General features: G+C 40.3%; 1 protein-coding gene and 1 long non-coding RNA gene across 5 annotated transcripts in view; both read right to left on the reverse strand.

Moving 5' to 3' along the window:
* Nucleotides 1-8,717, reverse strand: part of JAK2 (Janus kinase 2) — a 95,988-nt gene extending 87,271 nt beyond the window's left edge. For 3 of the 4 annotated variants that reach the window (XM_032095682.1, XM_032095686.1, XM_032095684.1), the window contains exon 1: nt 7,964-8,087. The gene's annotated coding sequence lies outside the window, so the exon portion shown is untranslated. Of the gene's footprint in view, nt 1-7,963; nt 8,088-8,607 lie in introns of those variants that run through there. The other variant, XM_032095683.1, reaches the window with a different exon arrangement.
* A 197-nt stretch (nt 8,718-8,914) lies between these two features.
* Nucleotides 8,915-19,362, reverse strand: LOC116438051. Its single transcript, XR_004237578.1, has 4 exons — nt 15,969-19,362; nt 11,181-11,261; nt 10,261-10,376; nt 8,915-9,656 (listed from the first exon to the last, which is right to left on the reverse strand). It is a non-coding gene; the product is annotated as an uncharacterized LOC116438051 (long non-coding RNA).
* Between the last annotated feature and the right edge of the window lie 712 nt (nt 19,363-20,074).

Genomic DNA, 20,074 nt, shown 5'->3' on the forward strand with positions numbered 1-20,074 from the left:
TTCAATGTATATGACCTGGACATGTGCACCTAAGGATCCTTAAAATAAATACCAAGGTAAAATCCCTTTTCCCCTCCTAACCATGTATGACTCTTGATTTTAAGACCAGGAAAAGGCATCAAAATTAAAGAGAACATTTAATATAAAACACTCACGTTGCACATTTACTTTTTAAACTGTTGTTCCACGTATATAATCACTGAAGCAGCCAAATAGTTCTTTGCACTAATGTTTTTAATTAAACAAGACACATGGTGCATTTTTATGAAAGAAGAGATGGAATTTAATGAGTCCAATCTAGAATTTGAATTTTAATTAATTACATTATGCCAAAAAGCACAATGGCTATAATTTTCAACTATAGTAATTTTTAACTTACTGCTGGCATACTGCATTTCTAAGATTGAAATGTAACTAAAACATGATACTGTCAAGAAAAACTACAGTTGACATTATTAAATACAGTACTTAGAAAGAAACGTTAGATAACCAAATAAATTTATCAAAACATACTGTATTTTTCAAACCGTGCAGTTCATTAAAGATGAAAGCTCAGTTAATTACATGAGCTGAACAGCCTGTTGCTGGTCACAATATCCTTCAAGGATTTAAACCAATCATAGTTCATCATTGTATGGTTATTTTTACACATACTGGAAGAAGAATATATTCTCAGTTTGTTGGAAAATCTCTGGCCACCTACTGTCCTGGCTTCTATTTAGAAATCTGCCAATATTCAGATCTTAGTTGAATTTAAAATTCTGAGTCTAGGCCCTATTCCACTAACAGAAAAAAAACGACTGGCAAACAGGAACAAGTTCACAGCAGAGGCCACCAACACAGATGGACACTGTAGCACAGACCCCATGAGGACAGACTGGGGAGCAGGGTCTATTCCACCTGGAAGAGACTGGGGGAGCCTAACAGCAGTCCCCAGTACCAACATGGAAATCATTCAGAAGATGGAGCCAAGCTCTTGTCCTCCATTCACAGGACAAGAGACAGCAAGAACAAGTTGAAACACAAAATGTTCAGAGAGGATATAAAGAGAAAGTTTGACATCCAGAGGATAGCCCAGCAGTTGATGTGTTGTCTCCATCCTTGGAGATTTTTATGACCTACCTGGATACAGCTTTCATACCTGTTATGACCTCCCTACTGACCCTGCTTTATGCAGAACTTTGGAACAGAAACCAACTGAGGTCCCCTCCTCACTAAATTATTCTGTGGTTCTATACCTACAATACCTCTCTTTAACCAAAAGTTACATTATTTGACTAAATTTAGGCTTTAGTAGAATTGTAACTATAACCTGCAAACAATTTTCTTTAAAACAAGCAATAAAGAAATCTTTTCATCTCTATTAGCTGCCTGTCCACTGAAGATCAGGGATGATATGCTCTTGTTTTCATTCTGTGTGTCTCCTGAGCATGAAAGAGGACCATCACTTTTCCTGGCTTCATGGATATTTAACCCATTAACTACATGATAAAGTGATCAAGGTCACTTCTCCTTAGGCATTCTCAGTCAGAAACACTTCAGCTACACTGCAGCAACTCAAAATAATGAGTTTTTTATCCAAGACATACTAGAGATGTTGGAGAAGGAGCAAAGTAGTTTGACACATTAACACAAAGCACCAAGTGCTCTACATGCTGCTCAAAACTAAAGCTTTTCTGTATTTCCAGAAATGGCTTCAAAAAATCTAACTATAAAGCTGCTCAAAGGCCTTTCACAGAGTTTGGCTGAGCAGTCTACAAGGCTACTTCAAGGACAAGAAACTAGACAGTCAATGCCTTCTAGCATATTATGGCATGCGGTTAACGTGCTGTAATACCAAGTCATGACAAACTTTAAATATCCTTCTATAAAGTGTGACTAAGAAATAGTATTTCACCACCCTGCACAGTCATAACAACTGCACAACCACATCACAGCTTAACAACTTAAACTACAAAAAGAGACATCATCTATTATCAACCTACTCAAAAATTTTTATCTCAGATTCATAAGTTCAAAAAAATTATGTGTCAAAACTCACCGAACCACCATAAAAATTGACATTTTTGCATTCCAAAGTGAGTTTTGTAGGTTGACTGGCAGAATTATTGATAAGTGCCGTGGTTTAGGAATGGTATTTCCAATTCAGTACTCCCACTAAAAAGAAACCCTAGTTGCTCCCTCCATGTCCCCACTCTGGTGAAAGACACAAAAGGCAGAGATTACAGGTTGAGATAAGAACAATTTACTGGAAACAGCAATGAGATAAGAAAACAGTAACAGCAACAGTATTAATAACAAAAGTGTAAAAACGAGGGTGATTTACATGCAAAATGCTCCCCAAAGGCCACAGGTTCCCTTTGCCCACCACACTTCTTGACCCCAAGCCTCACCCTTCCTTCCCGAAGCGAGAGTGCCCTACTTCTGACAGCACAGATGAAGTGCTTGGTATAGAGCAACAACCTAGACACTTCCGCATGGCTCCAGGCTCCACCCCCATGCAGCTACTGCAGAAAAATTAACTCTGTCTTGGCTGAAACCAGGACAGTAAGACAGCAATATCAGCAAGTGGCAGAGCTCTTTGGAAAAAGACCTGAAAAAATACCAAAGCCCAAGAAAACTATGGCACAGCTTAAGGGTGCTGCAGTCTAAAGATACCGTTCTAAACACTGTTAATACACCCGAACCAGTTTGGGTAGCAAAGGCCATGTGAAACCTCCAGTGTCCTGTACAGTTTACACTGCTGTGGCTTCCAGCTGCTAAAAGATGAAAGAGTTTAGGTACACACCTACGTGTGTTACCATCACACATGCAACTATATTGCAAACACAGCTTCAAATTTATTTGGTTCTGATTGATACTGGTGTGATCTCATTAAACCTCAGCCAAATAAATCCCCTGGTTTATTTATTCTCCACTGTGATGCACATCTATTTCATCACACTGCTTTTACGTCTGCCAGTGCATAACAATGAAAAGTGAAAATTCCATTTCATTTTTATGTCCACTTTGCACAGTGCCTATACGTTTTACTAAGTCTTGCACTGCCATTATCACAAAGTTAAGTCTAATATGCTTCTCCCCAGCTTCTGCAAGCTTGCTTATGAAATACTCATTGAAATTCAGTACAAGTCCATCATCCTTTCAATGTCCAAAACACGGTTTTGGTGTGCTAGGCTCCAGTTTTAGGGACTAAAAGACCCATAGGAATAGAATAGCCTAATGTTATCCAACTACCTTGAAATCACCTTTAACTGAAGAAACCAGGTTAGGAGAAAAGCAACCAGAAGTACATTTTCACAAGCTCCCTGACAGAGAGCATAGTTACAAAGAATATACCTGAAGACCCAGGTATATGGCAATTAAAAGATAACCATGCACCTATTTACACAGTTGTTAGAGTAGTTCCAAAGTCTGTCTTTTGGGAGCCAGCTGTTGGATTGACACATGCTTTACTGCCCACAGCTGAGGATCTGGGTCTTGAGCAATCCAGTGCCCTCCGATTCCACTAGGAACCCAACATTTCTTTTGTAGCTCAGTCCATCTTCAGGGTTATCCAGGATGTGATTACACAACATCTTCTCTGACATTGCAAGCCAGCTTAAGAAGTTACCCTGTCCATTCCCTTTCCCTCATGCCACTTGTTCCAAATGAGACAAAAAAATTAATTTTAACTTAGGTCACTTGTGATACAGTTTACAGCGCAGCCCTATAAAAAGCTGTTATGTTTACACAACGGAGGGAGCAGCAAATTCCAGTGTTTGTGAGAGGCTAAGGAAAGAAAAGTCTTGAGAACAAAGACAGTTTCAGAGAACAGTTAATACACATCATGAAACTCCATCTTATTTTTAGGTGTCTGTGACTTCATGGTTTGTAATTCCATCTCCATGGTTTATAAACCCTTCTTTTATTAGGAATTAATGTTTGTTTTCCAATTGTCTTTGTCCTCAAATGCTCTTACCTTAGTCTCCCAGTCAAATTTTTACCTAATACATAAGTCAGACACCACCTGCAGCCATACCTCTGACGTGAATCCATGTAACTAATCCCATAATTTCATGTTGAAATTAAAAGGCCTCCCAATCTAAATGCACTTAAGTAACTAAGGCCCCTAAAAACTGATAAACACAGGTACCAAATGTACTGTATATTTATGTATCAAGATTGGATATTTAGAAGGCAAAGGGTTTCTTACTTTAGAAATACCTGACAGTGCTAGAAACCCAAGATGTTGACAGGGTTATGACACACTGAATACTGACGAACATTTTGAAACCCTTGTAGTCAAGCAAGACCAATGGATAACAGAGGTGGAAAATACCCATTTAAAGCATATTAGACCTGTACACTAACACTATTCCTCTAAGATATTATCCACCCACCAAAAAAACCTCAAAATTCTTGCATTGTTTCTTGTGAACAGGATTATGTACAAAAAAAGATCTCAAAAACAGATTTAAACTGATTTGATAGTTACTCTCACTAAATACTACAAAAAAGTAAATCCTTGAGACCAATGAAGTCACATGAACAAGCTTTTTTAAATTTTTAATTATACATGCAAGTAACTTTAATCACAACACTTTAAACATGTCTAATAAATCCATTTATTTAAAACACCTGTAAAAGACTTTCTTAGGTCCTGAAATCTACTGCAACTCCACAAGCACATAAGCAGAACAATAAAGGTAACACCAGCTAAATCAGCTGCACTAAACTGTTGATAAAAAACTTTACACCACAAACAACACATAGATCAAGAACTGCAGTCAGTATCAGGAAAGGTCCCACATGGGGCTGGCATGCAGAGCAAGAAACACCACACCATACATATTTATGCAAGCATATAAGCACTTTCAAAGTCCTAGCCTAAAAACAACTATGGTGATAACCGGCTTACATGAAACTTGAGCAGAATCAAAACTGAGAGCTAGCTAAGCAAAAAAAACCGGAAGACAGATAACGTCTGATGTCAACAAACACAAAATAATAAACCCCTGAAAGAATAACTCGCAGTTATTCCTACGTGACACTAAATTCTAAGCCAAATGTAAGCAGATAAACAAAACAACCACTCCCAGGATGCGCCGCTCAACAGAATCTCTGCTTAATACAGGCACACACAAGACAAGAAATGAAGTGTTCTGATGAAAAGAGGGAAGGTATTGAAAACATTCTTAATTCACCTGGAATATTGTCTTTCATGACATCACAAAGACCACAGAAAAACAAAATCAGTTCATAGATTTGTATGAGCTATGAACAAATACTGGAGAGTCTAAGAAAAAAGAAAATACACACATACATATAACCCCTGCCACCACCCCTGCAAAAAAAACCTCCACACAAAACCAGAAGAAAACCAAAAAGACAGAAGACAGAAAATCAAAGCATCAAGAGCTAACACCTCCCTTCCTAATAAAAGGAAGTGTACAACCATGATTAAAAGCAATCTACTAACAATAAAAGGAACCATGTAATACTGGTCAGTAGTCATTGTCAAAGACAGATGCAGAGACAATTCACCTCATAAAAGGACAATGCTTCTACTGATTTTAAATCAATAGCTGCCTGTACCAGATTGGAGGGGTTTTTTTCTACAAATCAGATTTAAAGATTCAGCTTTGACTGTGTGACACAGTAACTACATAACCAAAATTAGATGGACAATTGCCTTCTAGGCAAGTCATTCTACATAACACATGAGAGTTATCACTGTCCATGAGAACCAGACCTCTCTGCATCCACTACTGCATAACCCACAGAGCTTGACATTTGAGTGAGGCATCATCCTTTTTCTTTGAGCATCTTACAGGTTGCAACTGACAGTGAGAACGTACCTTGCACTTGTACCTTGAAGCTCTCACTGCACTGAGACGCACAGAACCCATTTAAGTGAAACATACAATGTACTCTCTAGATGAACAGTATGCAGCAGAGAGCATCTACTTGTATGCAGCAAATAAAACTGGATTACAGTTCCTTCAGCAAAACTACTGTAAAGAAGCTTCTTTGTATATTCACATTTTTGTACTGTTTTTGACATCTGCATAAAGACAGATCTATCTTACAAAATAATTCTGAAAATCTCACATTCGGAAATTCAAGAAAGCTCCTCATTCCCCTTCTGATAAAGAAATTTCATCTGAAACCAGTTAAAGAAACACAAACGTAAGCATGAGCTCAAATGTTGACTCAAATCATGCTAGTGTTACTCATATTAGTCATCTTACTGGGCTCATGCTGAGAACCCCATGGGACATATGAATACATAAAGAACCCACCAAAATCAGTGCACAGCCAGGGTCAGAGGCTTTGAAACAGCAGCTCTATTAAGTCAAATGAAAAAAATATAACTGTGTACTGCCTAATGACAGTGATAACATTTGCACGCAAGCCTAGATAAAAAGTAGCAGGTGTGTTACAAGAAAAATGCTAACCTGAAGAAAAAAACCAGGAGCACTAGGATAGGATAATTTAGGTTGAAAGGCACCTCAGGTGGTCATCTCGTTCAGCCTTCCACACAAAGTTCCAGTTACTTTTCTTAAAAAAGCCACCAGATTTTGGTTGCCTTGTTCCAGTTGGGTTTTTTTAGAACACCACTTTTTTAGAACAAATACTTGGTTTATTATTGCATAGTCAGTTCTGTTAATTGCTTTTTAATTGCAAGTTTTGTAACTTTTGATACTCTTCTATTCATAATTAACACCATTTAATTACTGTTTCTGTTTAATACTAACACATTTCTGAATTTTGTTTATTTCCCTTTTAAGGCTCTTTCAAATGAAATCTCAGGTTATTTCTTGTAACTGCAAACATCGTCACTTAGCTTTTTGTTTACATAAGGTCATACTTTAAAAATGCCCCAGAGCTGAGATAAAAAGAGACCAGTGGCAAAGCAACAACCTCATTCAGCAACTCCTTTTCTTCTAACTTCAGAAAGATGATGCCACTGCTAGTACGACATGGCAGCAACACTCACTTTAGTATTATTCTGCAGTCATGCATAACTTTACCTCCATATAGTTTGGAAATGGTTATTCTACAGAGATTTCAGCTTTTTATTAGCCTAATCACCACTTTAAACAGCTACAAGTAAAAAGCAGTAGCAGCCTCCTTTCATTTTCCATTCTGCAGCTCCAGTCAGTCTGATTTGACCAACAAGGATGTTGAACCACTTTCTGCATTCCACCTACTTCTTGCTCATTACAACTTCCCCTCCCAGCAGCAAATACTACTTCCCCATGTTGCTGGTGTTGTCACTTACAAAAATGAAATTCTCTGTAGATAGCTCAATTTTAAGGTTTCTCTGGAAAGTGCACCACTGCTTAAAATCCCTGTCATTTCATACAATAATACTGAAGTTGTTTAATTCAAAATTCTAGACTAACACCATGTAAGTAACTCTGGATGCACTCTCATCAAGCACAAGACGGTAGTGGCTACTGTATTCCTACTGAATCCTCAAATTACTGCCAACAACCCTAAAAAGGCAAGAAAAATGGGCATGCCCAAAGAACATCACTGCAGTATTAGCCCTGTATCAGTTATGAAGAAGACTGAGATGCAGGGAAGGGAAGGAAAAAAAGTTAATCCATATAGCTGATCCAAAATACCTTTATTTTAAGTGTGCGCAGAATCTCTCTATAGTCTTCTGTCAATACTAATTTTCCATAAAATAGAAACTTACACTTCTCTCTCACTTAAATTACATATACATTTAACTGGCAATAGAAGAAATGAAGTAGATAATAAATTGGTACGATTTACAGAGCTAAGATGTCAGAAACACTGATCATTAAGCAACTAATGATCAAGTGCAGAATCACACTAAAAACTGTAAATAGCCATTACAATCTTCCCAATTAAGTTTCCTTCAGTCCAGCAACCAAAAGGAATACAGTCCACAATTCTCAGCATAAGACAATTTATGGATAACCAAAGGAAGGTGCTATTTTCTCACCTGTCACTGACTGCAGAAGTGAGAAATTTGAAGACAATGCCACAATCAGGTTCTAATTAGATTTCAGTCGCAAAAAAAAAAAAAAACTGAGGAAGTTTTATCTGTTTTTTTTTTTCTTTAAAAAAAAGGAAAAAAGAAAATGAAAAATAAATTATCTTGTGAAAATTAATCAAATCCATTAATTCACAACCCACATCTAACAGAACATTTCTCCACGCAGAAGCAAATTCAACAGACACACACAGAGAAAAACCGCAAATGTGGTTCCGTGACTGTTTGCCCTCCTTCTGCGAAGTGATTTTTTTTTTTAACGCCACAAATAAGTGTTCGCGAGGAAGTTCTCCCGCAACACACAGCACCTCCACCGAAGAGGCGCGGCAGCCACACTTCCAGCCTCCCCGCCGCCGAGGTCGGCCCCGGCCCGCCCCCCGGGAGCGCTGTTTACGGAGGGGGAGGAAGCCAGCGCGGTTCCCCCCTCACAGCGCCCGGCGGGCAGGGCCGCCCGTCCCCCGAGCGCCCGCCCGCCCCCGCCGGCCAGGGGGGAGCCGCCGCCCGCGGGACGGGGCGCGGGACACGGCGGTGCAGCCGCCACGCCGCCACCCCCACGGCCCCGCCGGCGGGCGGGCGCTGCCGACCCCACTCACCGCGGCGGCGGCTGTGCAGCGCGGCGCGCAGGCAGCGTCCCGTCCGCTCCCTCCCCATGCACGGCGGCACCGGCCGGGGACGCGGCGGCAGCTCCGCGCCGACCCGCGCTCTGCCGCTGCCTCCGGCTGGGCGGCGCTCCCGCCGCTCACGTCATCGCGCGGCTGCGGGCGGGGCGGGCCCGCCGCGCTCCCCCGGCAAGGCGCGGCTGCTCCGCGCGGGGCTCGCGGTGCCGGGCGGGGCGGGGCGGGGCGGGGCGGGGCGGGGCGGGGCGGGGCGGGGTGGGGCGGGGTGAGGTAGGGTGGGGTATCCCTCGGCCGGCCGGGACGCCGGGCGGCCGCAGGGCAGGCGCGCCGCAACTGTCCCGTGGAGGTAGCAGCCACCTGGTCACAGAATCACAGCGTACTTGGAGTTGGAAAGGGCAGCGGGCACACGTGGATCATCAGGCACACATGGATCATCGAGTCCAGCTCCTGGTCCTACACAGTACCCTCCCCGAGAGTTATATATGTGCTTGAGAGCGTGATCGAAACTCGTCTGGAACTCTGTCAGGCTCTGTCGGCACTAGGGAGGGCACCGGCGTTTTGTCGGTGCGAGAAGCGGAACCGCTGCCGAGCAGGCGAGTGCTGCTCTTTGCCCCTGCTGCCTGCTGGGCAGTCGGTGTGGGCAGCAAGGCCTTCTTGTCTCTCACAAGTCTCCGTCTGTATGAGCCCGCTGAGGTGAAAGCTGGACCGCAGTGAGGCGAAGGGCATCGGACCAGCGAGTGTGAGGGACAGATCCGGCCTTGTTCAGCCCTGGTAAACAAGCAGTGCATCTTTGCTGCGGTCTGGCTGCACAGTAATGAGTGTGTTAGCTGCGCCAAAGAAAAAATGTACGGTTGTTTTTTAAGCAAAGTGTGTGTGTGTGCTAGTTCTGTCCCACCTCCTGGGATTTATTGCACAGTTCTGACTTCTGAAATGCACACTCTTCTGTTACTTCCTGTGTGATGAGTTTGTTTTCTCATCCATGCCAAGTAAACGTGCCTCACCTGAAAGCTCAGGAACCGGGTTGTCTGTTAGACAAAGGAAAAACACAAGCTGGGACAGGGAAGAACTAAAAAGCACTGTAAAAGTTTGATAGATAATGAGTCTCAGACTGCCAACAGGCTCATGCTCATGACATTCAGTGCTTTCAAAGCAGGCTGTTACATGTCAGCTAGCAATTTGGTACTGTCAAAATGTAATTCTTTTAGGACAATCTTGTCCCTGTCATTTCTATGATGTGATGCATGGCTTTTTGCTCTGTACAGAAGAGTATGACCTATAACATCATCTCACAGGAAACAAAATCTAGGCCATTTCAGAACTAGAAATTATCTCGGTGAGTACATTGCTTTGTTTTTCTTGAATGTGCAGTGTAAAGAATACCTGGTGATTTTGAAATAAAGTAATTTACAGCATGTTTTCTTCTGTAATATCTAGTCCTTCATCTCAAAGAAAGTTTCTGTGGTATTACCTCCTCTAATAATTTGCCTTTCATGTTTAATGTCTATTCCCGGTTTGCAGTGTGGAAAGCTCGCACAGACATGCTGCAGTGACACTGAAAATTTCTTCCAAGCAGGGAAAGGAAAGAAACTCCAAAATAAAAATATTCTGATGCCTCCCAAACATAATTACCTAATATGCCACTGATATCCAGACCACTCAAAAGATAAGGAGAGTAGTGTACTACATCGGTTGTGCTCACTCTGTATCTTGAGACTCTGCTCATCAAGATCGCTGTGGACAGAACCCTGCAAATGCAAAAAATTTGACTGAAATAGATGACAAATCCTTATATTGTTAAGTTTCAGTAATTTGTCAGGGTCAGGTGTAGTTGGACCTGCAAAATTCCTCAGCCTCTGGAGTGGAATTATCACACTATCACTCAATTGGATTTTGAAAGTCCAGTCTGTGTTAGGACTCCAAATATTACAGCTTATCTAATCATACCTGGCATTTTTATTTGTCTTCTATTATAATTAAACATGCTTTAGTATAATGTAGCAAAAAACAATACTGTCCTATGAAATATCCTTTTTCACTACTTCAGCATTGTGCATTACTTTCATCGGAGTTCTTGATACTACATCAATTTTTAATGAAACCTTTAAAAGGCATCTGCATTCAAAAACTGTGAACATCTCAAGTTTGCATCTAACTACCATTTAAGCACTCCTCTTTCCTTTTTCCTTGCTAAATGATCATACAGTGTCCATACATTTGCATGTTAATATGCTTGGATACAAGTGTCAACCTGTAGTGGGAAGTTGAATTATCATTTATCTCCGTACTGTTCACACATTTCATTTTGCATATTCACACTTTGTGAATACCCTCATGTGTAGGGTGTAGTAACACAGGCATAACCACAGAATCCAAAAACATGGATGCTAAATAATAAACTTAGTAAACAAATCCCCAAATAATGGACAAAAATACCCCTAATTATACACAAAGCATGATTTCTCCAGGTGGTGTAGCAGCTTCAAATTTAGTTTGCTTTTCAAAGCAAGTTACAAACTTGCCATCTGTGTAAAAGGGTTAGTTTTACTTACTTGATTGCTTCTGTGTTCCAAATTCTGAGATTAGTGTGCAGGCCAGGAAATAGATTCTGTTTCATTTTCATGTTCAAAAAGCTGAAAATTAGAAATAGTTCTGTAGTAGTTCCTTCAAAAATTTCTATAGCTGGACTTCAATTTATCATTTTCAGCTGGAATTAAAATCAAACCATATTCTCTGTTCAGGATTAGGGAAGTATTTGCAAAACCTTTGCAAATGACAACACTAAGGAAGTTACTTAAATAAGTCAAATCTATGAAGTCAGACTGCATGTATTTGACTTTTCCTTCTACTTTTGTAGTAGGATGCAAAATTCTTACTGTTTAATAAGTACATATTTCATAATGTTTTTTCTCCTTTTCTTTGTGTAGTAGGCCCTGCCTCGGAGAAAAACATACTTTGGTTAAAAAGCCATGTTTTTTTTTTTAAATATATGGCACAAAGAACACTCTTAAATGAAATGTTTTCATTTTTTATAGCCATTCTCTGAAACCTATTTCCTGAAGTCGTATGAGTGATTACCTCCTTCCTGGAGGAGAATGGAAGAAAAAACACCTGTAAATACAGGTTTGTATGTGACTCAGCTCCCAAAAGGACACACTTCTAATTCATTCCCTTTGGGAAAATATAACTTAGGAAAAAAAGCCATCTCTTGGCCTTCAGGGCCTGAACAGCAAGCGCAAGATTGTCCCCTTCCAGACATCCATTCATCTGTTCCTCTGAGAGACAGTAGAAAGTACGTAAAAATACCTTTTGTAATGCATTTCTGCAAAGATGGCTTTTGGAACATATGCCTAAGAATGCTAAAGGTACTTCTCCAGACACTAAATTCTACCCTCATTGCTGTTCCTGGTGGAAGATGCACTTCTTTTTCAGTTCATTCTCCAACAGCCTACTGTGTTCTTGATCAGGTACAAAGCGCTGCATCACACAACAATCCCATAGGAAAAAAATTTTTAAAACCCAAACAAACATGGAAAAAGCCCTACAAGGACAGGCATTAGTTCAATTGCTGAGCAAGTAAAAAGCACTCAGAGACTACAGCGACTAATGCAGAACAGTGACTTCTATAAACCAGAGGAATGGAAGAAGGTAATGCTCCCTGTGTGTACAAAACTGCCCTGTTTCCTTTCCTAGAAGTTTCCAGGAGCTGGATAAGCTTTCATTTTCCAACAGCTCTCTGGGTTTCCCTCCAAACAATACAAGGAGAAGACATGGAAGCCTGCTTTGTAGCCCACAGTAATCACAAATAGTGCTCTGTGTGATAGATTCTTGGTTTGTATGAGGGATTCCTGTGCCAGATGTTCAGTGGCACTGAAACTTGGACTGAAAAGGATTGCATAGCAGTATTGCTGTATTTCTTACCAATATTCATAGTATATACACAAGTCAACCACATGTAGTGCATGAGATTTTCATCTGTACCTTTCAAATTGAATTGTTCCAGTTTTGTGGGTTTCAGTAGTTTCTGATAGGTTTTATGCAAATAAAGATTAAATTATTTGCTTATTTACTGTTTAATGAAGCTGATTGCCTCATGTGAATAGTAAGGCCTGCACTGATCTCCACACCACTTGTGGCTCTATTAAATGTTCCAGTCCTTTGAACACTGTCATCCATGTGGCTCAGCACAGGTTGGTGTGGATCTGATATGGAAATGGAGTAAATTAATTTCTTGCCAAGTTAGTTGAGTCACAATGGAGCAGCAGCATGGGATTTCCTTTTAAGGAGCATGTGCCTTTCTCTTATTAGAGGATAAAATCCAGCGTGCAGCCAACAGTTATGTGGCTGGAAGAAGCAGGCAGGCAACTAAGTGCAAGCAATTGGTTTAACTGTAGAACTTCAAAATAAACTTTTGAAATGCAGTCCACTGATGGGAAATGGCTTGGTATAAATGACATTACAGGGAACCACAAATTTACTATCACTCTGTGACTTTTTACTTATGTCAGAGTAAACATTTAGGTATACTAGTGCCACATAGTGAGGAAAAGAGTCAGTAAGTCTGTATTTCTCCTCAAAGTGTGCTAACAGAATGAAATAAAACAAAATTAATGAAACTGCAGCCTGAGGCTGAAGGAGAACCTTCAAGCACAGACACTGCAGACTCAGCTTGCAGTGTCTGTTGGTGGCTCTGCTGTCAAAAGTCCTTTGCAATACAAATGCTTCAGGAGTCCATCAGTATGCTAGGCCTCCATCAAGTAACTGTTTCCTAAACAACTTCTGCTTGCATGGGTTTTGTTTTTCTTTGTTCTCTCTTTAATTTTTAAAGCAGGCTATCTTCTGTGCTTAACTGATACCTAAATACAATAATATGTGAATTTTTCTTGGGTTTCCATGGCCAGGTTTTGGTAGTGGGGAAGCTACTGGCTTCTGTCAGAATGTACCAGAACGTTCCTCCATGTCTGGTAGAGCCAGTGTCAGCTGACTTCAGGATGGACATGCTGCTGGCCAAGTCTGGACCAACCAGAAATGGTAGTAACACCTTTTGATAACATATTTAAGAAGGAAAAAAGTTACTGGGCAGATGTAATTGCAGCCAGAGAAAAGCAGAGTGCGAATTTGTAAGAGGAACAGCTCTGCAGACACCAAGGTCAGTGAAGAAGGAGAGGGAGGAGGCCCTACAGACACAGCAGTTGGGCTTCCCCTGAAGCCCATGGTGCAGACCTTGGTAAGACAGCTGTGACCCTGCAGCCCATGGAGGACCACATGGATGCAGAAATCTACCTGCAGCTCCTGGAGGAGACCCACACCAGAGCAGGTGGATGCCCAAAAGAGGCTGTGACCCTGTGGGAGGCCTGGCAGGAACCTGCAGACCCAAGGAGAGAGAAGTCCACATTGGAGCAGGTTTCCTGGTAGGACTTGAGACCCTGTGAGATCTCATGCTGGAGCAGGCTGTGCCTGATGGATTGCATCTATGGGACAGTGACACACACTGCAGCAGTTCATGGAGAACTATTGTTGCCTGTGGGATGAGCTCACACTGCAGAAATTAAGAAAGAACTGTCTCCTGTAGGAGGAGCCCCACGCTGGAGCAGGGGAAGGACTTCCGCCCCTGAGAACTGGGAGAAAAAAAAAGTGTGATGAACTGACCATAATCCCCATTCCCCTTCTGCCCTTGTTCTCCCTCCTCTGCGGGAGGAAGTAGAGCTAGGAAGGAGGAGAGGTGGGGGAAAGTGTTTTTAAGATTTGATTAATTCTCATTATCCTGCTCTGATTTTCTTGGCAATAAATTCAATTAATCCCCAAATTCAGTCTGTTTTGTCTGAGATGGTAATTGTTTGTGATCTCTCACTGACTTTAATCATGAGCCTTTCACTATATTTTCTCTTCCATGTCCCGTTGAGGAGGGGAGTGTTAGAGCAGCTTTGGTGGGTACCTGGTATCCAGCCAGGATCAACCCTCCACAGAATTCAAAAGGTTTTCAGTTCTACTGTTACACAAATTGTATTCATATTCATAATAAGGACAAATTAGGTGCCTTCCCAGGTCCACCTATCACTAGGAAAATAACTTATGACAAAGAAATTGTCCTGAAAATCCCATGGGAGTAGGGAGGTCTACTAGATTGAAAACCTCTCATAACAGGTTTTGGAGGGACCAGGGTCCATTTTTTCTTTTGAAAAATCAGAGCAAAATCACCTCAGCCTTTCTTATCTTAGTCAAATATGGGAAACAGCCTGCTTCCCTCATATACATAAACTAATGTTTCTCTCTTCATTCTTGGAGTTTACAGATATTTAAGGGACTCAGAAATTGACCAGAAGTACTCTAATGCAAAATGACATGTTTCCAGCCCAGTTCATGTGAATACCTTCTGCAGGACTTCGTTGTGTACAGTGTTCAGAACTGCATAATGACCTGGTATCAGTTTGTGGAAAGTAAGATTGTTCTTTGAATAGTGTTTTCACACGTGTGCATGTATTAGAATTTTTTCCTACATTTCAAGACGTATATGGAGATTTAGATGAGAATATCTGTTATGGATTTTTAAAATTAATGTTTCTATTTAAAATAGAAACTGCATATGTACTGATTAATAATACCTGATTTTAATTGCAATGAACTGCAGCTCTGTCCAGATTCTTTTACCATGAATTATTATTGAAAGTTAACCTTCCTGAGCTTGTTTGGCAACACTTATCTGTGAAAGTCAGGAAGGCTCAAAAGTTAATGTTTATGTAAATTCATTTCCATCAGTAATGTTTCATCCTGTTGAGTTTGGGGTTCTTTTTGTGTTATTTAATCTATTGTGTAATTTAATCTGCTTTAGTGTAGCAGGATGTGAGTGTGATACAGCTAAAAACTAAAAGGACAAAAGACAACACAATGGGGTAACAAAAATGCTGTTAAGGTCAACTGTTGAAGTTTTGGAATTTCCACACTGGAGAGCTCAACCTTTACGATATTTTTAAATTTTTTTTTTTCATTTTGAAACGCATGTAAAATACAACTACTAAGCTACTTGGACGCAATACAGAAGTCAATGTCATAATACTGAACCAAATGTATCTTGCACATTTTCCTAACTGCCTACTGTACTCGCATCAATCACCAGAGACCTTAATGAAGGCTCTTGAGTTCAGCATGGAGAAGAGAAGGCTTCAGGGAGAAGTCTTCAGGGAGACTTTATAGCAGCCTTCCAGTTTTAGCAACCTTCCTGTAAAGGAGTCTTAAAGGAAGAGTGGAGAGAGACTTTTTACATGGGCATGTAGTGACAAGACAAAATGGCTTTAAACTGAAGAAAGTAGGTTTAGATTAGATACTGAGAAGAAATTCTTTACCATGAGAATACTGAGGTGCTGGAACAGGTCTCCCAAAGAAATTGCAGATGTTCCATCCCTGGAAGAGTTCAAGGTCAGGTTGGATGGGACTCTGAGCAACCTGGTATAGTGAAAGATGTCAGGGGCATTGGAACTAGATGATTTTTTATGTCTCTTCCAACCCAAATCATTCTATGATTCTGTAAGAGCAAGAACTTTTAATATACACACACAAATATACAAACAAGAAACTTTTACAAACTGATTCTAGAAGTCTCTAAACTCCTTACAGTAAACTCAAAGATTTAATTTGTTTGTAGTTAGTTTTTCCACATGGTATTCTCATCTTAGTATTTCAAAATGAAGCAAAGACACTGAATTTCACTTTTGTTTCTACGCAGTTTTCCTTCTGGTTGATAGTACACAGTAGCAGCAAGTTGTGTTTTGATTCACAGTCCTGGAAAAGGATGAGCAGAGTTTAAAATCAGAAACCCATTCCAGTTTGAAATAAAATTATAAAAATATGCAGTCTGCTGGTTCTTCAAATGTGCTAAGTAATGGTTGCTCAAATGAAAATGGATATGACACCCTTTGCTTTATCAATATTTCTGAAACAGTTACCTCAGGAAAAAGCTAAATATCAGTGTTGGTATCAAATGTGCACACTGGCAAAACTGTAACATTAAAACATTTTATGTTAAAAATAAATTATTAGGTATCTTTAGCATAGCTGTTTTGCTTTTGAATCTTTTGACCAATTTCAGTTAAAACTAGGAGGAGCATAAGGGTTTCATAAAGAAGTAAATTCCTGGTCTGGATTCAAGAAGATACCCTGCTATGGACCTCTGCAAACCAGCTAAGAGGCACTTTTGAGAGAGAGGCCTGTCCTACAGGCCACTACTTGGGTAACACAGTTTTCGTTAATTAATTGTGGGATCAGACTCCACATAATTTAAATTAACTTCTAATTTTCACTCTTGCTTTGTAGTTACATTGGTACAAACAACATCAAATACATGTCAAATTACTCTTTTTTTCTCCTCCCTTATTTTTGAATTCCAGTCAGATCAGTTAAAGATCTTTCCTTGTAATTAAAACAATAAATCAAATTCAGCTGTTTTAATTTCCTATATTAAAAAAAAGCACCCAGCAACTATTAAATTTGAAAACATTGATTCCTTGTTCCACTCTTTATAACGTAATGGAAATAAACCACATATTGGAGCTCTCTGGGAGAACATTGCAGGATCTAGAAATAGCTTCCACAAACTCGTTTTCTTGGAGGAGGGAGATTTTTAGATAAGCAGTTCCGGTAAGTATTCCCTGACACTGAGGCACACATACAGAATAAAGCACAAAAGCTCTCCCTAGGGCAAAGAACATGTATCACTTGCCATTAAGCTTCCTCAAAGGTTAGGTTGTAAAAGATACTGTCAAGGTAGTTGTACCTGAGGCAGAAACAGGAGCTAACTTGATCCTCCCAGGTAGTAGCTTCAGAGTGCGTCATTCCCAAGATAGCTTTCATGTGAAGGACCAAAGCTATTAGGTGTGTTTATCTAGTTGCTTCAAAGAATACAACTAGTTCTCGCTCACAGATATGAAGGAAAGCTATTTGTCATGGTTTTCGCTCACTGCCGAGCAATTTTGAATCTCACATTCCCAGGACCAGAGAAGCTACAAGACTACTCTGCAGCCTTGGCACTGCCTTCAACACAGCTAGACCTGGGGAGGAATCCCAGTTCTCTGAGATGAGTCACAAGTGTCCAACCCTCCTGGTTTTGGATGTCTTCTATTCTGCTTCCTCTGCTGCTACAGAATTGAGTCAGCCATAGACGGAAAGCCTAAAGCTACCAGCAAACCCAGACAGAGATATTTTTGGTTAGCAGAAATTTTGACAACAGGACCCAGTTTGTGCTTAAGAGATGCTGCAGCAGCCAACAGAAATAAATACTGATGTATGGAGAGGTTACCCTTCAGTAAATGGCAGAGGAAGCAAATCAAAAAGATTGCAAAGGGAACTGCTTTTACTTGGAACTGCCACTGTTCTGCTTACCCCCAAAACTAACTAAGTGAAACTAACAAGCCCCACACAGAGCTTGTTGAGTTTAATATTTGGCTAGCAGCTGCAGTAACAGCAGAAGAAGTGGATTGTCATGAGAATGGTGGGTGAGATACAGCTACTGAACTACTACCCTTAGCATCTGTGTTCTTGGTTTGTTACATGAGCTAGTGCTGCAAAAATATGCTGGCAAGGGTTGGGATTTTTTTTTATTCCCTATAAAAGGCTAGTGGGCTAAAGAACAATATTTAAAAATAGCCTTAAACATTTTAAGTATAAACAGATAATTGAAAGAGTAGCACAGTTACATTAGTTTCTTCAATTTTGTGTTTTTATATCTTCATGACTTCTATTCCCCACGCTGCCTCATTGAAAAGCAAGAAGGTAAAAAGTAGTATCTAGTCCTCAGAACTCCTTCTCTTAAGCTAACCTTGACTTTGTGTTGGAGATAGTCTTTGCAGTAGCAGTGGTAGATACCTTATGTGATGAAATGCCATAAGGGTTTTCACCAGTGGAAAGGTAGTGACAGAAACCCCCACAGTACTGATGAGCAAACACAATATTAGGTTGGCTTCCTTAACAGAAGGTCCTAAAAGAATAAAGTCTTTCAATTCAATAAGACTGAAGCTTTATATCAAGATTTTATCTAGTACAATTTAGAGACTTAGGACTTTATAAGAATGCGTTAATTGTCAATTTAATAGCATAGTATTCCACCGGTTTTAAGGCAGCCCATATATATTAGTGGGATCAAAATCAAAACTTTGATTTTGAATGTTAGACTTAGTTTGCTTTCTTGTTCCACTCTAAAACTCTGAGGATTCAGCCAGAAGACCAGTGCTTTTCAAGATGGCAAGCCTTCAAGGAGACCTCTGAGATGGAAGAGATGAGGACAATGCTTTGTTTCCACAGCAGGAACTACTAGAGTTAGTTAGAAGAAATCCAGTCTGTCTCTTCACTCTTCCATTTCAGAAACTGTGGATGAAAATCCCTGTAGTAAGGCAGATCAGTGACCAGTGGAAAAAAGAGAGGAAGCTGTCTGGGTGAGTGGCCAGGGGAACAGCCTGCAGAGGATTCTGTACATACAGGGAACAGAGAAGTAAAATGATGTAGCAACTCAGAGCCCCACTGCAGCATGGTGGAGGCTGTTCTTCCAGCTTATGCAATAGAGCAAAGACCATGGATCTAACAGGAGGAGTGAGAAGGGATCAGCAGAGGAAGGGATGTACCACAATGGAAAGCTTTCTCAAGTAAAACTAGCAGAATTTAGTCTTTAGAGGTAGAAAAAATAAACCAAACAAATTCTGTGAACATAACAAAGGAAAAAACCTAAACTTCACCAAAACAAACAAAAAACCAAAAAACCCCACCACCCTCAAACCAAAACCAACATTAAAAAAGAGCAAAAATAAGCCAGAGAGATTCAGGCTTGTAGAGCCCAGACAAGGTTATAGCCATCATAAAGTGAGGCAAATGTTTGCACAGACCTGAGGTTCTGTGAATCTTGGTATTTTCTAGTCCAGCTCCCTGTGGAATACAAATGAGTCACTTCATTCTTCTCTACCACTGGCTCAAAAGCAGTTCTCCAAAACACAGACTCCGGAACAGAGGATATAAATGCATGAAGCCAAGAATTACATTACAGGAATGCAAACAATGTACCTTTTTATATTTATATGCCTATAATTTACCAATAACAATTCAAATCGTGTATTAATAGCATTGTCTGGAGAAGACATAAGGCAGACGAAATCAGTGAGAGACTTCACTGAAATCTGGAAAGCTGTGAAAAGAGAAGTTTCAGACAAATTTTCTCATAGCAGCTCTTTCTTTGAAAGTGGTTCAGTGAAGAAAATGCCACGAACATAAATATAGTTAAGTTTTCACTCCATGTGTCAGTCAGGCAAGTGAGGATTTCGGTAATTTCTTGTATTTTCCTTACAATGTCTCAATAGCTATTCAACAAATTCTGACAAAAATTGCTTTCTTCTGTGCAAACTTGTGAGACTGAGGAGGGAAAAGAAGGATAATAAGATTCTGCAATATCCTTCTCCTTGGCTATTAGTTG

The sequence above is a fragment of the Corvus moneduloides genome, chromosome Z (assembly GCF_009650955.1).
Source record: "Corvus moneduloides isolate bCorMon1 chromosome Z, bCorMon1.pri, whole genome shotgun sequence".
Lineage (NCBI taxonomy): Eukaryota > Metazoa > Chordata > Aves > Passeriformes > Corvidae > Corvus > Corvus moneduloides.